This window comes from Euprymna scolopes, chromosome 18, assembly GCF_053919585.1.
Source record: "Euprymna scolopes isolate OS-2025 chromosome 18, ASM5391958v1, whole genome shotgun sequence".
In the NCBI taxonomy this organism is placed as follows: domain Eukaryota; kingdom Metazoa; phylum Mollusca; class Cephalopoda; order Sepiida; family Sepiolidae; genus Euprymna; species Euprymna scolopes.
Genome location: NC_136499.1, coordinates 115,474,626 through 115,497,230, shown reverse-complemented (window position 1 = coordinate 115,497,230; position 22,605 = coordinate 115,474,626). Strand labels below are relative to the sequence as shown.

Genomic DNA, 22,605 nt, shown 5'->3' with positions numbered 1-22,605 from the left:
AAACAGATCCTGGCTGACCGTTTTCCCTTAAATATTTCAACAAAATGAATAAGTTTACAGGAGAAAAAAAATGTACATATGTATTTTAACGCATTTTTAAAAGTGTATATATAGACATCGATCACCCCAACCTTCCCATACGCACACATATGTTTGTCCTTCCCGACATGGGTAGGATTCAAAAACTGTTCTCTTTTTCGTACGATCTATGACTTTTTCTTTTCTTGCATTTTTACTTCAATATCCTGAAGATGTCCTCTGAAATAAGGACGAAACGTTGATTATTTTAATAATTTCATTCGGTTTTTCTATTTTTCTCAAAACATAACGTCAACCATCGCTGGTATTTTTACATTTCTTATACATATATATATATATATATATATATATATATATATATATATATATATATATATATATATGATTTTCAGAATGTGAGAGATTGTATATAATAAATTCCACAGCCAAACAAGGTCGCAGCCCACAAGAGCCATGACAGTCAAAGAACCGGAAGTCCTGGACTCGAGTTTCGCCCTCATTTGGGTTCATCCGTGCTCGGGTTTCGAATCCTGAGTTCGGGTGTGTCTAACTGATGAGCCCAAATGAGGGCGAAACTCGAGTCTTGGACTTGCGGTTCTTTGACTGTCATGGCTCTTGTGGGCTGAGACGTTGTTTGGCCGTGGAATTTATTATATATATATAATATATATATATATATATATATATTATATATATATATATATATATATATATATATATATATAAGGCTATATGTCTGTCTCCATATTTTTAAAACTCTATCTCCTCCGAAACTAAAAGTTGAAGAGCGCCACTAGGGGCCTCAAATGATCGCATTTTTTTACAGGCCGTTCTTTTATGGGTCTTAGCCGGTAAAATAGTTTTTAAGGGTCAAAAAATGGATCAAAATTGAAGAAATCGTTATACATTTTGTATATTCATCTTGGACAAATTAAAATATCATATTTAAGCGTATTTTACGACCGGGCAAACATGGATTCCCCTCCCATAGCATGCATATATATATATATATATATATATATATATATATATATATATATATATATAGCTGTGAAACAGCGAAACAGTACTGTATGTGAACAACTATAATGCTCCCTATCATGGGTTGAGCATATTGGGAAGTGATATACAAATTACCATTAGGTAAGCGCTGTAAAACAAATGTGCGTGTGAAATGACTTCTGAAAGATAATGAAGTGCGTTATTTATGGAAAACCATGAAAAAATGCATTTCATTTGCACATAAAAAAAATGGCGATTCAGAATTTTATTTATTTTCTTTTTTATTTTTGTTTGTTCCTTTGCAACGAAGTCTCATACAACGTGCGGGTAAATGTGACGACAAAGTTACAGTTAGTTCTGATAAAATGACCGATTCTGCTCTTACTTCCCGATTCCGATACAATAACCAATTCCGATATAATTGCCGATTCCGATTCTTTTTTATATTTCTAAATATAGATTTCTTGTGGGGTGGTTAAGATTACCGCAAAAAACCACAATGTTATATGTGCATATATTTTCGTAAATGTAAAAATACACTTATGTGTGTGTTTATTGGTACTTTAAAATTTGTAAATACGGTTTACGAGGTGCCGTCAATAAGTTTCAAGACTTTTTTGTACAGACATTTAAAATTGTCGTAAAAAATTATCTATCTTGAAAATTTAGTATGTTTTTGTTATACATCTTATGAGATGACTGATCAATTTTTATGATTTCAGGTCAAATGACCAGCTACAGCAGCGGTCGGAATACACCCTACTAAAGCCTGGTGAAGTTCAAAAATGCAATCTGGACTTGAAGAACGATATGCAATAAAATTCTGTTTTAACTTTAGAAAAAATGTCACAGAAACGTATGGAATGCTTCAGACTGCTTTTGGACCATCTTGCATGAATCAACCATCCGTTTATGTGTGGCATAAGAGATTCAAAGAAGGCAGAGGCTGTGTGAGGGGTGATGAGAGGTGTGGGTGGAGTCAGAACAGCAGAGTTTATTGGCCAAATAAAGAATATCATAGATAAGTACCGTCGTGTGTCTATGGAGACAATAAGTGCACAGTTTGATGTCAGTGTGGGAACTGTACACACAATTATTCGTGAGGAACTGAAGATGCGGAAGATTTGCGAAAAGTTTGTCCTAAAAGTGCTAGAGAGGACCCCAGGGCATCAAGACAGTTCCTCACCCTTCCTATAGTCCAGACCTTTCTTCTTGTGACTTTTGGTTATTCCCTAAGCTCAAGGAGAACCTTAGAGGATGCCATTATGGGACAATCGAGGAGATAAAAGAGGCTGTGATGAGGGTCATTTTCCATGGGACCTTCCAAACATTGTTGGAACAGATAACTTCGAGGAGGGGGCTAGAGTTTCATGTGTGTACTATCGATAAATGCGCATATGGACAAGCTCTGGAGTCTTATTGAAGGCAGCTCGTATTATTTTTTTAATTAATACGAACTGTGGAAAAGCAAGATTTAAACAAACAAAATAAAACAAAAAAATAAAACAAAAATACAAAACATATAAAAAAAACAAAAAAAAAAACAGAACAAAAAAAAACAAAACAAAAAAAATTAAAACGAATAAAAAACAAAACAAAAACAAAAAAAAAACAGAACAGAACAAAACAAAACAAAAAAAACAAACAAAAAAAACGAAAAAAATTAAAAAACAAAACAAAAAAAATAAAACAAATAAAAAACAAAACAAAAAAAACAGAACAGAACAAAACAAAACAAAAAAAAACAAACAAAAAAAACGAAAAAAATTAAAAAACAAAAAATAAAACAAAACAGAACAAAAAGAAACAAAAAATGAAACAAAACAAAAAACAAAACAAAACAAAAACAAAACAAAACAAAAACAAAACAAAACAGAACAGAACAAAACAATAGAATCAAAACAAAACAAAACAAAAAACAAAACAAGACACGACAAAAGAAAACAAAAAACAAGACAAAAAAAGACAAACAAAACAGAACAGAACAGAATAAAACAAAACAATAGAAACAAAACAAAAAAACAAAAAACAAAGAAATAGCAATAATAATAATAGCAAGAAATAAAACAAAACAAAACAAAAAACAAAACATCTAAGACAGTAAACGACCAAGTTCTCTCCAATTCTCTCTCCTCTGATCTTGAGCACGTAGTACAATGGGGTAAAGAATGGCTGGTTACTTTTAATGCATCCAAAACCAAGCTTCTCTCTTTACATCATCAACATTCTGATCCACATCTGACATCAATTGAAATGAATGGCTCTCGTCTTCAGGAGGCCTCAAGTTTTGACAAACTTCTTGGCTTGACCATTACTCCTGATCTTAAATGGAACACGTACATCAAATCTGTTACAAAGGCCGCTCGAAAAATGGTGGGATCTTTCTATCGATCCGGTAGATATCTCACTGCTGATGCTATTCTCTATCTATATAAGAGCCAGGTACGTCCAAGGATGGAATACTGTGGCCACATCTGGGTAGGAGCTGCTAGAAAGGACTTGGCCTGCCTTGATAGAGTTCAAAATAGACTTCGTAGCCTCGTAGGAGATGTCCTTTTCTCTTCCTTGCAACCTTTATCTCACAGAAGAGATGTTGCGAGTTTGTCTCTGATGTATCGTTATTTTCATGGAAAGTGTCCGAATGAGCTTCAATCTATGGTCCCCCCTCGCCAAACTTTCACAAGAAACACTCGTCTAGCTGTAAACACTATCAATAATTCCCCCCACTCTTTATCTGTGCCTAAACCTAAACGTAGATTCCATGAACAAAGCTTTTTTCTTAGAACTGCACGCCTGTGGAATTGTCTTCCGTTTTCCTGCTTTCCGGCTGACTACAATATGGTTGTCTTCAAGTCTAACGTAAATAAGTTCTTGATGAGCCGTTCCATATAAGTTATCAACTTTACCAAATTTTCATTACAAATGATTACTATAATGTCCAATTTCTACTGTACACTCTTTAACCCTTATCCTTGAGTTGTCTCTTGGCCTTGATAATGTGGTGATGCCTATGTAAAAAAAAAACAAAAAAACAAACAAAACAGAACAGAATAAAATATAACAATAGAAACAAAACAAAACAAAAAACAAAAAACAAAGAAATAGCAATAATAATAATACCAAGAAATAAAACAAAACAAAACAAAAAAAACAAAAAAAAAACAGAACAGAACAAGACAAAACAAAACCAAAAAACAGACAAACAAACAAAATAAAAACCAAATAAACCAAAACAGAACAGAATAAAACAAAACAAACAAAAAAAAAACAATAATAATTGCAAGAAGCATACATCTATTATACTTCCATGTCTAAACTTACTGCAGTTTACATTTCCAAATTGTTACGCATTTAAGTACTAACCAGACCTAACGTTGCTTAACTTTCGAACTTGCGTTTCAACGTGATATAGCCGTAAGCTAGCCACCACAATGTAAAGATGTCAGCCTTTTTAAACACATCAATCCATCCAATCGGTTTGAACACATCAGAAAAAAAAAGAAAAAAACTCACTGAAACGTTATTTTGTTTTTCTCAATTTTTATTTTATTATTTTTTAACTGATATAATCCTTATAAAATGTCCTACAAATGCAATATGTCTGCCAGTTGACTACGGACGAGCGGTGCGGTAGCAAAGCTGCTTTTTCGTTCACGCTCGGACGATTCCACCCGGATAACCTGATGAAGCACGAGTCAGGGCAAGATGGACGTTCATTAAGTCTCTATCCGGGATTAAACGTTGGATTAAGACGGGATTAAGATTTGACGATGTCAGATTTTATTAAATAAAAATAAATAGAGAGTGACGGGGTTAGGGAAAATATTCGATGTTGGTTGATGGGTGTTTATAGGTCGGATAATTGGCCAGCGAATCAGTGGGGGGATTAAAAAGAAAGAAACGTTGCTTAAATCAGTTGTCAATCGATTTTCAAAACTTCCCGGCATGCTTTCCTGGCAAATGTGTACGCCATTTTGTTTTAGATTCGTATACGCTTGTTTGTCCCTATAATAAGAAGTAATAAATACGAAATCTGCAAGAATTAAAATATCATATTTAAGCGTAGTTTACGACCTGGCTACGCCGGGCGTTCCCTGCTAGCTTGGATAAATACTGTTACAGTTTCAACAAAATAGTTATAATACCAGAGCGTCTCTATTTGCGCTGAATAGCTACAGAATGCCAACATCAATATATTACATATGAATCATTCTCCTGTGGAATTTCCACAGATCACGCTAATTATTATTATTCCATTGACTTCACGGTGTTGTGATGTTTTACACTTGTAACGCGATCAGCCGGTCACTAGCGTGCGACCAGCCTCACGTGCTACACCAAATGTCTTAGAAACGGTCCCATGAAGATGTGAAGATGGGCCAGTCATTAGGGCCTGTGTATCGAGATGAAAATCATACCTGAGATGTTGGATGCGGGTGTGTGACTTCTTCATTCTCTCAAGATGATATCTTAATCCTGGTGGCATTCTGGTTGGAATCTTCCCTCGTCGTCTTCAGGGCCGCTTCGTTGTTTAATGGATACATTTATGGCAGACACAAGAAAACACACAACACAACACAATCGTAATATATGAGAAATACAATAAACGATTTATTCTAAAAAATTTATACAATATATATACACAAAGACAATTTACAGTTGATAATCTTTAAAATTGAACTAACTAACCTAACTAATGATGAGAGTAGAGGTCTCCCCCCTCATCTCATTTGCAGAGGGACAGAAAATACGTGCTCACCTCATGCTGTCCAGACGAAAAAAAAAAAAAAAAGGCCGATAGAGGAAAGGGAATTCTGGGGTTGCATTAGTGTGTATCTCGCCGTTTATAGCCAAATCACAACTCGGCCATGCTGAAGAGTATGTTAACAACCGTAGCTCTGAGATATAGTGCCACACACTGGCTTTCTCCCCTAAAGGTTAGACTCTTACACCAAAGCTAGAGAAGATAGTCAAAGAGTAAATTAGATGAAAAGCACCTGGCGTAGGATGTTTGCTGAGCAAAGCAGAACTGACTTCTGGAGTACGGTAATATTGTATCTGATTCCCAAGGAGTTTAGTTGTTTTATCAGGAATTGAGCGAAGCGCACCTTTGATTATTGGCTCTATGGACGTTTCCTTATTCCACAACCTAGCAATCCCCACCCTCATTTTCTGATAGTTCCGCAGTTTCTCATTCTTCTTGTCTGTTAAGTTGATGTCGTTTGGACAAGCCACATCAATAATTTCGCATTTATTGGTCTTTTTGTTCACAACTATAATATCCGGTTTCCTGTGAGTTAGCTCTCGGTCACACTGAATCATGAAGTCCCAGAGAATCTTAACGTCCTCATTTTCCACTACCCCTCCTGAGTGATGTTGGTGTCATTTGTCCGTTATTTGGATTCCAAACTTTTGGCACAAACTCCAGTGCAGATTTGTACAGACTTTGTCATGGCGACGTCTGTACTCTTTTTGAGCAAGTATACTGACAATGTGTGACGCTGTTTCAAGAGATTTACCACACAACCTGCACTAATCATAACAGTCCTTCCCATAGATGTTTTTATTTATTGCATTTATATTTAGTGCCTGTTCCTAAGCAGCAAATATAAGATTTTCTTTTTCTCTTTTAAAGTCACCTTTAGACAGAAAATTTCACGCGTCTCAACATTTTTGGGTCTAAGTATCTCGCTCAAACTGACCATCAATTTTCATTCTTACCAACTCAATCAACTTTTCTGCCTTGATTCTTTCCTTGTACTTCTGCCTGTCTTCCAATGAATCTTTATCTAGCTCTTCCTCTTTCCCCACTGCGGCAAGTAACACTTCATGATGTTAGGCAAACAGTGGTTTATTATTATTATTATTATTATTATTATTATTATTATTATTATTATTATTATTATTATTATTGTTATTATTGTTATTATTATTATTATTATTATTATTATTATTATTATTATTATTATTATTATTGGCTCACATGGAGCTTTCACACAAGTCAACAAACGATCGGTTTGCAGACCTGTGGTGTTCTCTGGAAGCTGAGTGACAACAAGTCTCCCCAGACGTCCAGCTCTCTCCTCCCTCTTCGATAGCATTTGCAAATACATTTGCGTCATCGCAACAGCCTCGTACCATTGATTTCTCGCTGGTAGTGGCTATTGGTTTATACTGGAATTTGAGTGGCAATAAGCCTCCCCACGATTCCAGTTCTCTTCGCGCTTGTCCAGCGGAGGTCTGACCAGCGCTCTCTCCTCGGTCTTTCCATCCTCCTTGATTTTTTTTTTTTTACATAGGCATCACCACATTATCAAGGCCCAGAGGCCACTCAAGGATAAGGGTTAAAGAGTGTACAGTAGAAATTGGACAATATAGTAATCATTAGTAATGAAAATTTGGTAAATTTGATAACTTATATGGAACGGCTCATCAAGAACTTATTTACTTTAGACTTGAACACAACCATATTGTAGTCAGCCGGAAAGCAGGAAAACGGAAGACAATTCCACAGGCGTGCAGTTCTAAGAAAGAAGCTTTGTTCATGGAATCTACGATTAGGTTTAGGGACAGATAAAGAGTGGGGGGAATTATTGATAGTGTTTACAGCTAGACGAGTGTTTCTTGTGAAAGTTAGGCGAGGGGAGACCATAGACTGAAGCTCAGTCGAACACTTTCCATGAAAATAACGATACATCAGAGACAAACTCGCAACATCTCTTCTGTGAGATAGAGGTTGCAAGGAGGAGAAAAGGGACATCTCCTACGAGGCTACGAAGTCTATTTTGAACTCTTTCAAGGCAGGACAAGTCCTTTCTAGCAGCTCCTGCCCAGATGTGGCAACAGTATTCCATCCTTGGACGTACCTGGCTCTTATATAGATAGAGAATAGCATCAGCAGTGAGATATCTACCGGATCGATAGAAAGATCCCACCATTTTTCCAGCGGCCTTGGCAACAGATTTGATGTACGTGTTCCATTTAAGATCAGGAGTAATGGTCAAGCCCAGAAGCTTGTCAAAACTTGAGGCCTCCTGAAGACGAGAGGCATTCATTTCAATTGATGCCAAATGTGGATTAGAATGTTGATGATTATTATTGTTGTTGTTATTATTATTATTATTATTATTATTATTATTATTATTATTATTATTATTATTTGGATTATATTTCGGATTTGGTCGTCATTGACAAATCTCAAAAAACTGACATATTGTAGACTTCTCAGTACCCTTGGACAGGAATGTGAGAGAGAAGGAGAACGAGCAGTGGAGCAATTATGCTCCATTGGCCTTGGAGATAAGGCGTATACACAGGGTTAAAACACAAATAATCCCGGTTATAGTTGATACACTAGGAGCAGTATCAAGTCGTCTGGAAGGACAATTGAAAAAATTACAAATCCCCGATGTTTTAGGTGGCCTTCAGACCTCTACAATTGTATGTACCACCAAGATCCTTAGAAAAACCCTTGATCTTTGAAGCTCCTGGTTTGGAGGCGGGATTGAGGGAAATCCTCTGGAAATTAATCCCATCCCTTTCCAGAGAGACGTTGATAAATGAAATCAGAATTATTATTATTATTATTATTATTATTATTAGTAGTAGTAGTAGTAGTAGTAGTAGTAGTAGTAGTACCTACTAGTTTTCACAGATGTCATGATAATAACCGGTGGTGCTCCTTGGGATCTGCCTTGGGATCTGCGTGACAACAAGTCTCGCCAAATTTCCAGTATTCGCCACTACTTTCGGTAATCATTGCAAATGTGTTTGCATTATTGCAGCAGCAGTTTACCAATGATTCATCGCTGACAACCGTTGGTCTTCACTGCTATTGTTGTATAGGGAGTATGGTGTTTATATGTCCGATGTACACTGGTACTAAATAACCGTACTTGTGTGTAGAGTTGAATCGTGCGTGTCTTTATGGCGTATTTGTGTTTGTGACGTATTTTCTTGTCGGAAGAGTTCTATATATGTGTATACTGTTTGCATTGCAATGTGTGTAGAATGTGAATACGTTGCACTTCTAGATGTCTGTTGTTTCTTGCAATGAACAGATCATATGTATGTATGTATGTATGTACGTACGTACGTATGTATGTATGTACGTATGTATGTATGTGGGTAACCTACTACCTCAGGGAGATGAACGCCTCTGCCTTGCAGAGTTTCAGGTCAATCTTGGGTAAGGTGTAGTACCTGTTAGCCTCCCTCTCAAGTTCTGGAGGGTTACTATATTGTGAGAACTAAGGATATATAAATACATATGCATGTTTGCTTGCTTATGTGTATGTGTGTGTATATGTCCAGCTGCCGGAGAGGTTAAAACTCTGTGATAATAAAACATGCACACTATGCCACTGCTCAGTCATCTCACTATTTCAGTTTGTCACTGTGTAACCAGTGGTAGCGTGCAAGAGGGTACAATATGTGTAGCACAAGCATGTTGTGTCGCGATCGTTATGTGCAGATATCTTTCAAAGAAAAAAATTAAAAAAAAAAAAAAGTAAAAGTCCTATGGCTATAGGTGAGTGGCGACGTGCACAGGCTTAGCGGGCTGGAAGTGCAGCACAGATCACTTTTTGGTACGCAGGAAGTTGAAAGTCTGTATAAGGAGGAAGTGTAGGTTGGGTAGTGTTGGGATTCTCAGGCGGATTGATGTGTCCATGCTGGCTTATCCAAGTTTACGTGAAAAGCTTCGATCCGTAGTTAATTCTGCTGATTTTAATGGGTCGTGGGCGCATTTTAAAAATGCAGTCTATGAAATAAGTGTAGATGTTCTTGGCTTCCGCAAATCTAAACATCAGGATTGGTTTGATGATAATGATTCTTAAATTACTCAACTCTTAAGTGCTAAAAATGAGTTGCACCATAAGATGTTGTCGGCCTCTCATGGAGGTCGAGAGTCCCTCCGACAGTCACTTAAAGCAAACAAGGGTATTCTCCAAAAGCGACTCCGCCAAATGAAGAATCAGTGGTGGGATAAACTCGCCAACCAAATCCAGATGGTTTTGATTGTAAAGACCTCCAACGCATGTACCATTTGCTTAAAAAAGCTTTTGGTCCTCAAACACTATCTACATCTCCCCTACTCTCAAGTGATGGAATTGCCCTTATAAAGGATCCTAACAAGATTCTCCTTCGTTGGACCGAGCATTATTCTGATCTCTTTGACAACCCCTCTAATGTTGATGAGGACGTCATAAATGAATTTTTATCACAACAGAAGCTTATCCATGAAATGTCTGTGTTCCCATCTGAGAATGAAATTAGAGATGCCATCAAGGAAGTGAACGTTGGGAGATCTCCAGGGCTTGATGGTATTCCTGTGGAAGTCCTCTTACATGGGGGTGATAAACTTGTTCATGAAAATCTTCATCTTATCACTGATGTCTGGAGGGATGTTCCCGTCCATCAGGATTGGGTTGATGCAATTCTTATATCACTGTACAAGGGAAAGGGGCCCAGGACCGACTGTGGAAGTTATCGTGGGATAAGTTTGTTGACAGCAGTTGGCAAAATATTTTCCAGAGTTCTACTCAATAGATTGTTAAAGTATATTTGTCCATCCGTCATTCCAGAAAGCCAAAGTGGCTTTCGTCCGGGCAGAGGAACCACGGACATGATCTTCTCTGCTCGGCAGTTGCAGGAGAAATGTACTGAACACCGTGTTCCGCTTTATCAGGTTTTTGTTGATTTGACTAAGGCTTTTGATACGGTGAACAGAAGTGCCCTATGGATAATTCTGGGGAGGTTAGGATGCCCACCTCAGTTTCTACGATTACTCAGGGAGCTCCACACTAATATGAAGGCTCGACTGAACTTCAACGGATGCCTGTCGGAACCCATATCGGTTAACAATGGTATGAAGCAGGGTGATATCCTAGCACATACACTTTTTTCAACCTATTTTGCAACTATGTTATCGTATGCCTTTAGGGAATGTTCTCTAGGTGTTTGTTTGCATTTCAGAATCACAGGTAGGGTCTTTGATCTTCGTCGTTTTCATCCTTCTACAAGGACCTTTCAGCACCTGGTTCGTGAATTGCTTTATGCGGATGACGCCGATCTTGTGGCCCATGGTGAGAGGGATATGCAGGGTATCATGGATCTGTTTTCGGGGGCCTGTGCGTCTTTTGGGCTTACTATTAGTCTTAAGAAGACTAAGGCCATGTTCACACCTCCACCCGCTAGTTTGTATGTGGAACCAAATATTTTTGTCAACAACCAGAGACTTGCCGTGGTTGACACATTTGTGTATTTGGGTAGTACCCTTTCCAAAGATTGAACCCTGGATGCTGAAGGCAACTATAGGATACAGCGTGCCACTAAGGCTTTTGGTGGCTTAGAGAAGCGAGTATGGTCTGACATGCGTATAACTATTCATACAAAGATCAGTGTCTATTAATCTTGTATTTTAACATCCCTGCTTTACGCTTCTGAGGCCTGGACAACTTATGGTAGACACATTAAAGTCATGGAGAGAGTGCACCAGAAATTCCTGAGACACATTCTGGGCATCAGGTGGAGCACTTTTATATCTGATGTGGATTTTCTCATGCGGGCTGATGTACCTTGTATCGAGAAGTTGATTATACGCAACCAGATGAGTTTGGCTGGACATCTGACAAGGATAAGGACGATAGATTGCCAAAGCGCCTGTTCTATGGTGAAATTATACAAGAAAAGCGTCCACAACATAAACCGAGGAAACGCTTTAAAGATAACATCAAAGATAATCTTAAAGCTCTTGGTATTGAGGTGTTCAGTTGAGAAAGTGCTTCCAATGATCGTAAAAAGTGGCGCTGCTTAGTCTATCATGGCTATGATAGTTTTGAGAAGAAAAAATATGAGCATGCAAAAATGAAACGTGATATCCGGAAGAAAAATCCGTCAGATATATCAGGTCTGTCGGAGGATTTCATGCAGAACCACACCTGTGATTTATGCAGTAAAATGACTTTATCCGGAGCTGGCCTGGCTAGCCACAAGCGTTCACATGGAGATCAATCTTTCTTTGATGGGGTAAACTTTGCAGGGCACAGATGTTCTGTTTGCTCTGTGGTCTGTAAATCGAGTGGAGGCCTGAAGCGTCATATGAGCGTCCACAGTAGAGCAGCACCAGTTGGCATACCTCAATCTCAGTTTAAGTGTGACCTTTGCAACAGACTGTTTAAAAGCAGGGCTGGTCTGAAGAGCCACCTTCGTTCGCACAGAAAATAGGAATTGATGCATTCTTGATCACATTTCCACATGTATATATGTGTGTTTGTATAAGTGTATATATGTGTATATAATTATAATAAAAAAATATTTTCAAAAATACATGAAAATGATTGAGTAATCAACAATAAAGCAAAGGAAAGATGGTCTTCTTCTGTCAAGAAGTGACAATCACCATGTATGTATGTACGTATGTATGTACGTATGTTTGGGGTGGAGAGGGCTCCCGTAAGCCGTGGTGAAGGCAATCTTTCTAGGAGAAGCAAATCTCTGATTTAAAAAACCATAAAGCGGAAGACCATTACCCGCATTAAGCTGGTCTGCAGTTTTATTTGTTGCTGGCTATCTTGCTCTTGCTTGTTGCGGGATCTCAACATTTTGAACCGAGAGAGAGACTTGGCTGTCGTACAAAGCTAAGACTCTGTAACATCATATTTGTATAGATACTCCCTCAGGCATTTGGGCTCATGGATTTTAAATGTCTGAGGGAGTGGCATTCGTCTGACAAGACGTTGCAATCATCATGTATGTGTGTATGTATGTATGTACGTATGTATGTATGTTCTTTTTCGGGGTCAACGGCCAACTAGCGCCGTGTGTGTTTGTGTGTATGTATGTGTGTGTTGAGCGGGAGAGGGCTCGCATAAGCCGTGGTGAAGGCAACCTTTCTAGGAGAAACAAATCTCTGATTTAAAAAACCATAAAGCCGGAGACCAGTACCCGCATTAAGCTGGTCTGCAGTTTAACTTGTTGGTGGCTATCTTGCTCTTGCTTCATGGGAAGATCCATATTAGCCGTCTGTCCCTCTTGACATCTTTAATCCAACTCCCGAATGCTTGTGCAAACCGGAATATATAACAGGTGACATGTCACTTCGAGTCACCTGTTCAGAGACTTTCCGGTGCAAACTGAACCATATGTATTTATGTATGAATGTATGTGTGTATGTGTGTATGTATTTATGTATGTATGTATATATTTATGTACGAACGTATGTGTGTATGTATTTATGTATGAATGTATGTGTGTATGTATGTATGTATGTATTTATGTATGTATGTATGTGTGTATGTATGTATGTATGCATTTATGTATGAATGTATGTGTGTATGTCTCTAAGTACGTTGTGTAACGGACTGCTGTCCTTAGATCCTTAATGTTTATTCTTGTGCTTTGTCGTTCTTTGCTTTGATGTGGTGAGTTCTTATCGGGCTATCTTGTGTTGCAGTTATTAGGGATTCAGTTCCTAGGCTTACGTGTCCTTTTCGCATCCATGTCCAAGTGTTTTTATTATTTTCATCTGTTGTCATTTTGTTATGAATCTTCCATGTAGTTGGGTTTTTTTTTTCATATTTTTTCTTTTCTAGTCTTATCTTTTGTATCTCTATTTTGTTTTGTTGATTTTTTTCAGTGTCTCTCGCTGCCATGATTATCCTTTCCGTGTTTTGCGTTATGTATTTTTCGAATTAGTTTTTGTTTTTAGTGTGTGTGTGTATGTGTGCGTGTGTGTGTGTATGTGTGTGTGTGTGTGTGTGTGTGTGCGTGTGTGTGTGTGTGTGTGTGTGATGCACACGGTTTTCTATACAAACTAGTCCTCTTCCGCCTTATTTTCTTTTCACGTAGAGTCGGGCAATATTATCCTTTGGGTGTAGTGCATTGTGCATGGTCATGAGTTTCCTAGTCTTCCGATCGAGTTGTTTATTATTATTATTATTATTATTATTATTATTATTATTATTATTATTATTATTATCATCATCGTTATTATTATCGTTATTATTATTAGTAGTAGTAGCAGTTGTACTATTGTTAGTAGTGGTAGTACTATCGTTATTATTATTATTATTATTATTATTATTATTATTATTATTAATGCTACTGTTATTATTATACTTATTAATATTAATGTCATTATTACTATAGTTATTATTATTACTATCGTCATGATTATTACTATAGTTATTATTATTATTATTGTTATTATTATTATTATTATTATTATTATTATTATTATTATTATTATTATTGCTATCGTCATTATTGGTGGCTCACATGGAGCTTTCACACAGGTCATTAAAGATCTGATTGAAAACCTGTGGTATTCCCTGGAAGCTGAGTGACAACAAGTCTCCCCAGACGTCCAGCACTCCAGCACTCTCCAACTCCTTCGATAGCATTTGTAAATAAATTTGCGTTATCGCAACAGTCTCTAACTATTGATTTCTCGCTGACAGCCGCCATTGGTCTATACTGAAATTTTAGTAGGATTCAGCCTCTCCAACGTCGCGGTTCTCTTCGCACTCGTCCAACGGAGGTCGTGTCAGCGCTCTTTCCTCGGTCTTTCTATCCTCCTTGATCCTTCTTGGTTATTTGGCATCAAACTGTTTTTTTTGGGGGGGGGGTGATGGAACAGTGGGGTGGGTGCGTGATGAGGATGTAGAACTTATAGATATACAACTTCAGTGTTCTTCATTCCCCGTAACGTTTATTCATGCTTTGCCCCTGAAGCGGCTTGTCTGGCCGACGCATGTGGTTCAATTCATGTGTATTAATTACCGCATTCAAGGGTTTTCTTAATATTTAAGCTGTTTTTATTATTGTTGTTCGTTGTATATTTGCAGCAATTCCTCTGAATCCAATTATTATTATTACTATCGATATTATTATTATTAATCTTCTTCTTCTTCTTCTCTTCCTCTTCTTCTTCCTTTTTTATAATTATTGTTATTATTATTAATATTAATGCTACTGTTATTATTATTATACTTATTATTATTGTTGTTATTATTAATATTATTATGAGTAATGCTACTGCTATTATTATTGTTGTTGTTATTATTATTATTATTATTATTATTATTATTATTATTATCATCATCGTTATTATCATTATTATTAATACAACTGTTGTTGTTATTATTATTATTACGATTTAATAAAAGACTAACGAAAATGTCATTTCAAACGTAAGCACGAGATACCTATCAAATGCTGTTTGAAAGTGACGCGTAGAAAACTGAAGAACCTGCTGTTTAAAACTTAAGCTTAGGGAATATCCAACTGCACACCTGAGCTTGACGGATAAACAGAGTGTGGCGGTCGACAGACGGACAGAGCTTTTATGGAAAAGATAAGACGCATTAAAGCGTGTAATTTGTACGTTCATTCCTGTTTAACGCCGGCGTTTGTATTGAATGACGAACAAGAAGATAACTTACGCGTTTCTCTTAGTTTATGTTAAGTAGCATAGTAATACGTTATTGTTCGGCTGTGGCTCGTTGGTCTAGGGGTATGATTTTCGCTTAGGGTGCGAGAGGTCCCGGGTTCAAATCCCGGACGAGCCCAACTTATTTTTTTTATTTTATTAGGTACGGGCAAAATGAATGCCGACGGATTTAACGTTTATTTAAACGGAATTAATTGTATATTTATCTAAACCAGGGGTTCTCAACCGGGGTCCACACGGACCCTAGGGGGTCAATGGAATATGTCTGAGGTTCCACAGGCAAAACATTACAAAACTTATCATTATTATTATAGTTGTTGTAGAATACTTTATTTGCATTAAATTCGTTTTCATTTAAAAATAAAGCTTAATTATATAATATTTCTTTGATTATTAAAACCTCAAAATTTATATGAGTGAAAAATAAAAGATTGTCTTATGACCAATAGTTATGAAGGGGTCCACCAAGATAAAAAGAAGGGAAAAGGAGTCCATGAGTAAAAAAAAAAGGTTGAGAACCAAAAACCACTGATCTAGACGGTCACGCGGCGTTGCCTGTTCGTAGAATACGCTTAAATCGGATATTTGATTCATACAATGTTCGTATTTATTATTATAGAGTCAATTTGCCGTTGTTCTTAATATATATTAGTGATTTCAAAATTAAAAAAATATATATATATTTATGCGACTTGGACGCCATCATCAGCGTTATTCACTATCATCAGAGCTAACGACACATGCATTTAAAGACTTTACAATTAACCGACTTTAACGTATAAATGTATATTTGCACATGCGTAAAAATACACATTAGCACGAATTAAGCTTGCCAAGTTAATCCTTGGCCTTTTTGTCAAGATCAAAGTATAGTATCTGTTCTTCAGATGCTGGACTTCTATTTCTTGTTCTCTTTCAGTGAAGGAGAAATCCTTCACGACTGAGACAATTTTTATTTTTGTACCTTTTCTCCACGTTAAAAAACGACCCTGGTGTCTAACTCTGTCCCGTGGGGAGGCATAGTAAATAGGTACTATTATTATTATTATTATTATTATTATTATTATTATTATTATTATTATTAGTTTTGTTTTTTTATTACTATTATTATATTTTTTATTATTTTTTTTTTATTATTTTATTATATTAATTTTATTATCTATATATTAAAACGATAGCGTGTTCTTTTGTGTGTCGCACTTTCCGGCAAATTTGATTGGTTAAGATTTAATTCCGGAATATACATTAATTACAACATACACATTTACGAAAACTCAAAGCAGCATTCGAATAGCGTGTTTTTTACAGCTACATTTGTTTTTAATTCTATAAAATTTGGGGTTATATCTTTGAAAAGTTGTTAAGAAATAATTGATTTTAAGTTATTCCGTAATAATAATAAAAAACTATAACACACATCTCTCAACCGGTGGGGACAAAAAAGAAAAAAAATGAGCAGTTATTTGTTTTTTTTTCATTGTTTATTTTTCTTTACATTTTTTTTATTGAGAGAGAGACGCTGATGTCTTCGTTCATTAAAACATTATTGCTACTACTAATTGCTATAACACGTAAACAAAAGCCGAGATGCATATGTTATGAAACCTCGAAGTTAGCAACACGTTATTATCGAAACAAAACTGGTTTTGTACATAAAATATTTTAATAAAAACAGTAAATCTAATATATATTTATATATATATAAATATAAATGTATACATATATATATATATATATATATATATATATATATATATATATATATATATATATATATATATTAAATGACAGTTCCTTTTTCTAAATAAATTATTTTTATTACAGCATTGTTTTAACTAAAATAGTTTAATGAAAAACTGTTTTTGGTATATAAAATATTTTAGGTACTCATGCAGAGAATGATCCAGACCTAACTCAGAGTCCGCTCAGATTTCTCCGGAACATGACGTCAACAGCCGAAGTAAGCCAAGCGTCGCCGAGCGTCGCCGAGCGTCGCCGAGGAAATTAAGCCGAGCGTCGCCGATGGAAGCATAAGAAAAGAAAACTTACCTTAAATTTTACGGTTTATTAACTGTAAAGAAAAATGTTATGACAATATTTTCTTTTTGTTATATATATATATATATATATATATATATATATATATATATATATATATATATATATATATATATATATATATATATATATATTAAAATAAATAATGTTAAAGATTTCTTTTTGTTCGAGAAAAGGTTTAGAGGTAAGTCAAATAAATACTTTCAAGATTTTTTATGTATTTTTTTCAAGAAAAATTTAAAACAATTTATTTATTTATTTATTTGGGGGGGGGCGGGGTTTCAAGGAAAAATCTGAGAACTAGAAAAGTTGAAACAAAGCTGGGCGAGATAGTTTTTTTTTTCATATTAAAAAAGATATTGCTGTTGTTTCCTCAGACCGTTGTTATATTAATGATGTGTGTGTGCGTAGATCGTATTCCGCATTCGCGCTGGAGGTCTTTCTGCGTTGCTCGCTCGAACGCCCACATTTGGATGATTTTAATTATGATGGCAATTGTCAGCCTAGACTTGCCAAAAAAGTTACCGGTCCGGGTGATGTAAAGGTTCGGAATTTAGTAGCCTTACACATTCAGGCATAGCCATTGCTTATCTGTCCTCTTATAATAAGATTGTCCCTGTGTCCACATGGTGCACAAGTTATCGTCCGTTCAAGTAAATTTATTCTTGACAAATAGACGACTCCGGTTGGTGTATTCAGCTACTACTCACATAAGGCTGTAAAATTCATGGGTTTTTTTTTCTGACGTGAAAATACGAAATGGTGAGCTTTTTTTTTCTTTCTTTTTTTTTTTGCTAATTTGTTTTCTTTTCGTCCTCTTCCAAATTGTCGTCTGCTGCTTTGAATTTTCAATTTGCGCGAACGCGCGTCGCGTTGAAAACCATCGTGCTACATTGTCATTGGATCAGCTTTATGTTACGTCAGACAGCTTAATTTACTCGGCGACGCTCGGCTTACTCCGGCTGTTAACGTCATGTTCCGAGGAAAGCCGGGCGTGTGCGTGCGCTGAGTTGCGTCTGGATCACTCTCTGCATGACTATCATATTTTAATCTATATATTAATACGGTAGCGCGTGTGTTATTTCCTGTGTCACATTTATTTTTTTCTTCCGAGTGTCTGTCGTTTAATTGTTATGCCTTTACATTTCTTGTAATAAATAATTTTGCCAAGAATTGTTCCTAAGTTTTGGTTTCGGTTTCGATTATAGCTGAAAGAACTCAAATTATATATACATACATTCTTTTTTTCTTCATAAGTTTTGGTTTCGATTTCGATTCAAGCTGATGCAGTGATGCACCCAAGCAATATGGATATATTTTATTTTTTATTTTTTGAAATCACAGGTTTATAGAATGGATCGAAAATTGACTCTTATAATAATATATACGAAATCTGCATAAATTAAAATATCATATTTAAGCGTATTTTACGACCAGGCTATGCCGGGCGTCCCTGCTAGCTTAGATATATACTTTTGCAGTTTTAATAAAAGAACTACAATAATATCAGAGTGTTTCCATTTGCACTGAACATCCACAAAAAATGCCAACATCAATATATTACATATGAAAGAGTCCACTGTGGAATTTCCACAGGTTCTGTTAGTTATTATTATTACTATTCTCATTATTATTAGCAGTAGTATTACTATTATTACTATTATTATAGGTTGGCAGACGGACAGAGCTTTTTATGGAAAAGATAAGACGCATTAAAGCGTGTAATTAGTACGTTCATTCCTGTTTAACGCCGCCGTTTGTATTGAATGACGAACAAGAAGATAACTTACGCGTTTCTCTTAGTTTATGTTAAGTAGCATAGTAATACGTTATTGTTCGGCTGTGGCTCGTTGGTCTAGGGGTATGATTTTCGCTTAGGGTGCGAGAGGTCCCGGGTTCAAATCCCGGACGAGCCCAACGTATTTTTTTATTTTATTAGGTACGGGCAAAATGAATGACGACGGATTTAATGTTTATTTAAACGGAATTAGTTGTATATTTATCTAAACCAGTGGTTCTCAACCTTTTTTTACTCATGAACCCCTTTTCCCTTCTTTTTAACTTGGTGGACCCCCTTCATAACTATTGGTCATAATACAATCTATTTTTCACTCATATAAATTTTGAGGTTTTAATAATCAAAGAAATATTATATAATTAAGCTTTATTTTTAAATGAAAACGAATTTAATGCAAATAAAGTATTCTACAACAACTATAATAATTATGATTAGTTTTGTTATGTTTTGCCTGTGGACCCTCAGAAATATTCCATTGACCCCTAGGGTCCATGTGGACCCCGGTTGAGAACCCCTGATCTAGACGGTCGCGAGGCGTTGCCTGCTCGTAAAATACACTTAAATCCGATGTTTAATTCATACAAATGTCGTATTTATTATTATAGAGTCAATTTGCTATTGATTATTATATTGTTCTTAGTGATTTCAAAAGTATATATATATATGTGTGTGTGTGTGTGTGTGTGTGTGTGTGTGTGTGTGTGTGTGTGTGTGTGTGTGTGTGTGTGTGTGTGTGTGTGTGTGTGTGTGTGTTTGTGTGTGTGTGTGACTTGGAGCCATCATCAGCGTTATTCACTATCATCAGAGCTAACGACACATGCATTTAAAGACTTTACAATTAACGGACGTTAACGTACAAATGTATATTTGCACATGTTGTGTCCGGACACAGGCGTATAAATTAGATGGCGACGGTTAAAAATATGTTTCTGAAAAATTTGCATTGAGAAGTGTCGAGATAAATACATAGATACGAGGGTATTCCAAAAGTAACGCGTCCTATTAAAATAAATTCGGGTACATAAAATATCGTTCGTTGTAATGGTACTATAGTCGTTTACGTAGCTCTTCAACATTTTGAGTTAAAAAAAGGGAAGGTTTACTTTTTAAAGAACCCTTGTATAATAAAACACGCTTTGGACATCCACGCATAAGCCTCGTTCATGGCTGACCAAAGTGCATTGAGACTGGTAACGACTACGTAAAAAAAAATTCTTCATCACAAAAGGTCACTTATTTTAATGGTACAACTGAGCAGTGTCAGAAATTTCGTGGAAATAGTGAATAATTCCACCCCATCTTTCCAAGCTTATAACTCCTCGAAAAATGTAATTCAAGCCCTATTTTTTTTTTTCAATTAAACGAGCAAGGACCAAGGTTTTATTAAAAAAAAAAACAAAAAAAAAAACAATGTGTTTTTTTAAAAAAAAAAAGGTTTTAAACTTCGGACTTTACAGGTAAATTTCTAAAGAACGGATTTTTTTTGTTGTTTTAAATTTGAATATATTATTTATTGACCTTTTCTCTTCAATGTGCGATATATAAAACTATTCAACATAAATTAATTATTTACTTTTTAATAGACATTTCAAAATGAGAGGCGTAAATTATTCGACCCCCTGTCTTTCAAAGCTTATAACTCCTCGAAAAATATAATCCAAGCCCTAATTTCTTTTTCAATTAAAGGAGCAAGGACCAAGGTTTCATTAAAAAAAAAAAAAAACAAAAAAAAAAACAATGTGTTCTTTTTTTAAAAAAAGGTTTTAAACTTCGGACTTTACAGGTAAATTTCTAAAAAACGGATTTTTTTTTTGTTTTAAATTTGAATATATTATTTATTGACCTTTTCTCTTCAATTTGTGATATATAAAACTATTCAACATAAATTAATTATTTACTTTTTAAGAGAAACTTGAAAATGTGTGACACTTACACAAATGGGGGGGCGTGAATTAAAAAAAAAATGTTTGTCTAAAATATTATATTCGGTGTATTGGAAAGAACATAAAATTTCACATTGACCCTGAAAATATCGTAAAAATAGAATCAATAGAAAAATTTTGATAGATTTTTAAAGTTTAAAAATTGAAAAATATTGAGTTCGGAAAATTCATTACTGCTTTAAAAAAAAATATTTCTATTACTTTTAAAACAACTGTAATAGTTTATTTTGGAAGTATAATCCATAAAGAAAATAAATAACCCACTTTTAACAGAGAAATTACGAGTTTTTTATATTTTATTCGCAGTTTCGTGTTAAACTGCTGTCTTCGTAATTCTTGAACTAACGGAAAGGGCCTGTGATGCTCCATGGACATTTTTTGTAGACCAGAGTGCTTTTCCTTTAGGGAGCTAGCTTTTAAAACTTACTTTTCGAATTTTGTGACACAAATTCCTGTCACGATAATCAGATAATTTCCCAACGGAAATAAAGGGTCGGCAGTTCCGGATGACGCGGAGGTTAAGTTCAGAATCTGACAGTTAAAAACAGTGTGTATGTGTGTGTGTGTGTTACGTCCGATCAGTTTGCAACACACACACACACACACACACACACACACACACACACACACACACACACACACACATATATATATATATATATATATATATATATATATATATATATATATATATATATATATATATATATTCACTATTCTATTCTATTTTAATATACGCCACTTCAATCATGGGCTTAAGAGACGCAAGGAAACCAACATATTTCAAGTTGAATAGAGACAGATCAATGAAAATAAAATTTCAACCTAAAATGCGACAGACCAATAAGAAGCAGGTTTAAACTTAAGCGTTGCAGACTAGCGAAAACCAGATTTCTTACTAGATTGTGACAGACCAGCGAAAACCAGTTTTCTACCTAGACTGTGACAGACCAATGAGAACAAGTTTTCTAACTAAAGCGTGTCAAACTAACGGGCACTTGTACAGTTTAGTCAAGACATTAAAAAATTAAAATATCCAAAAAAGGGGATATTGTACGGATCCGTTATGGACTGAAGATCTCCGAAAAAATTTTCATTTAATTTGATCGAGTATTTTTTTTTTTTTTTACAGCGGAAAAACACGTTTGTATGAGAGCGCGTTTAAGTCAGCAATTGTGAAATTTGCTGAAGCTGAACCACATGCCACGGGGAGATAACTCAATGTAAAGCACCGACACTCCCTTCCCATTTTTAATTCGAGCTTGTCTTCCTAAAAATCGAACCTTTTGCTCGGTATCATAACAAATTGTTTT

General features: G+C 35.5%; 2 non-coding genes across 2 annotated transcripts; both read left to right on the top strand.

Moving 5' to 3' along the window:
- The first annotated feature begins 15,539 nt into the window (after window positions 1–15,539).
- Window positions 15,540–15,611, top strand: Trnap-agg (transfer RNA proline (anticodon AGG)). Its single transcript has one exon. It is a non-coding gene; the product is annotated as a tRNA-Pro (tRNA).
- Window positions 15,612–19,395: 3,784 nt separating this feature from the next.
- On the top strand, window positions 19,396–19,467 carry Trnap-agg (transfer RNA proline (anticodon AGG)). Its single transcript has one exon. It is a non-coding gene; the product is annotated as a tRNA-Pro (tRNA).
- Window positions 19,468–22,605: the final 3,138 nt, after the last annotated feature.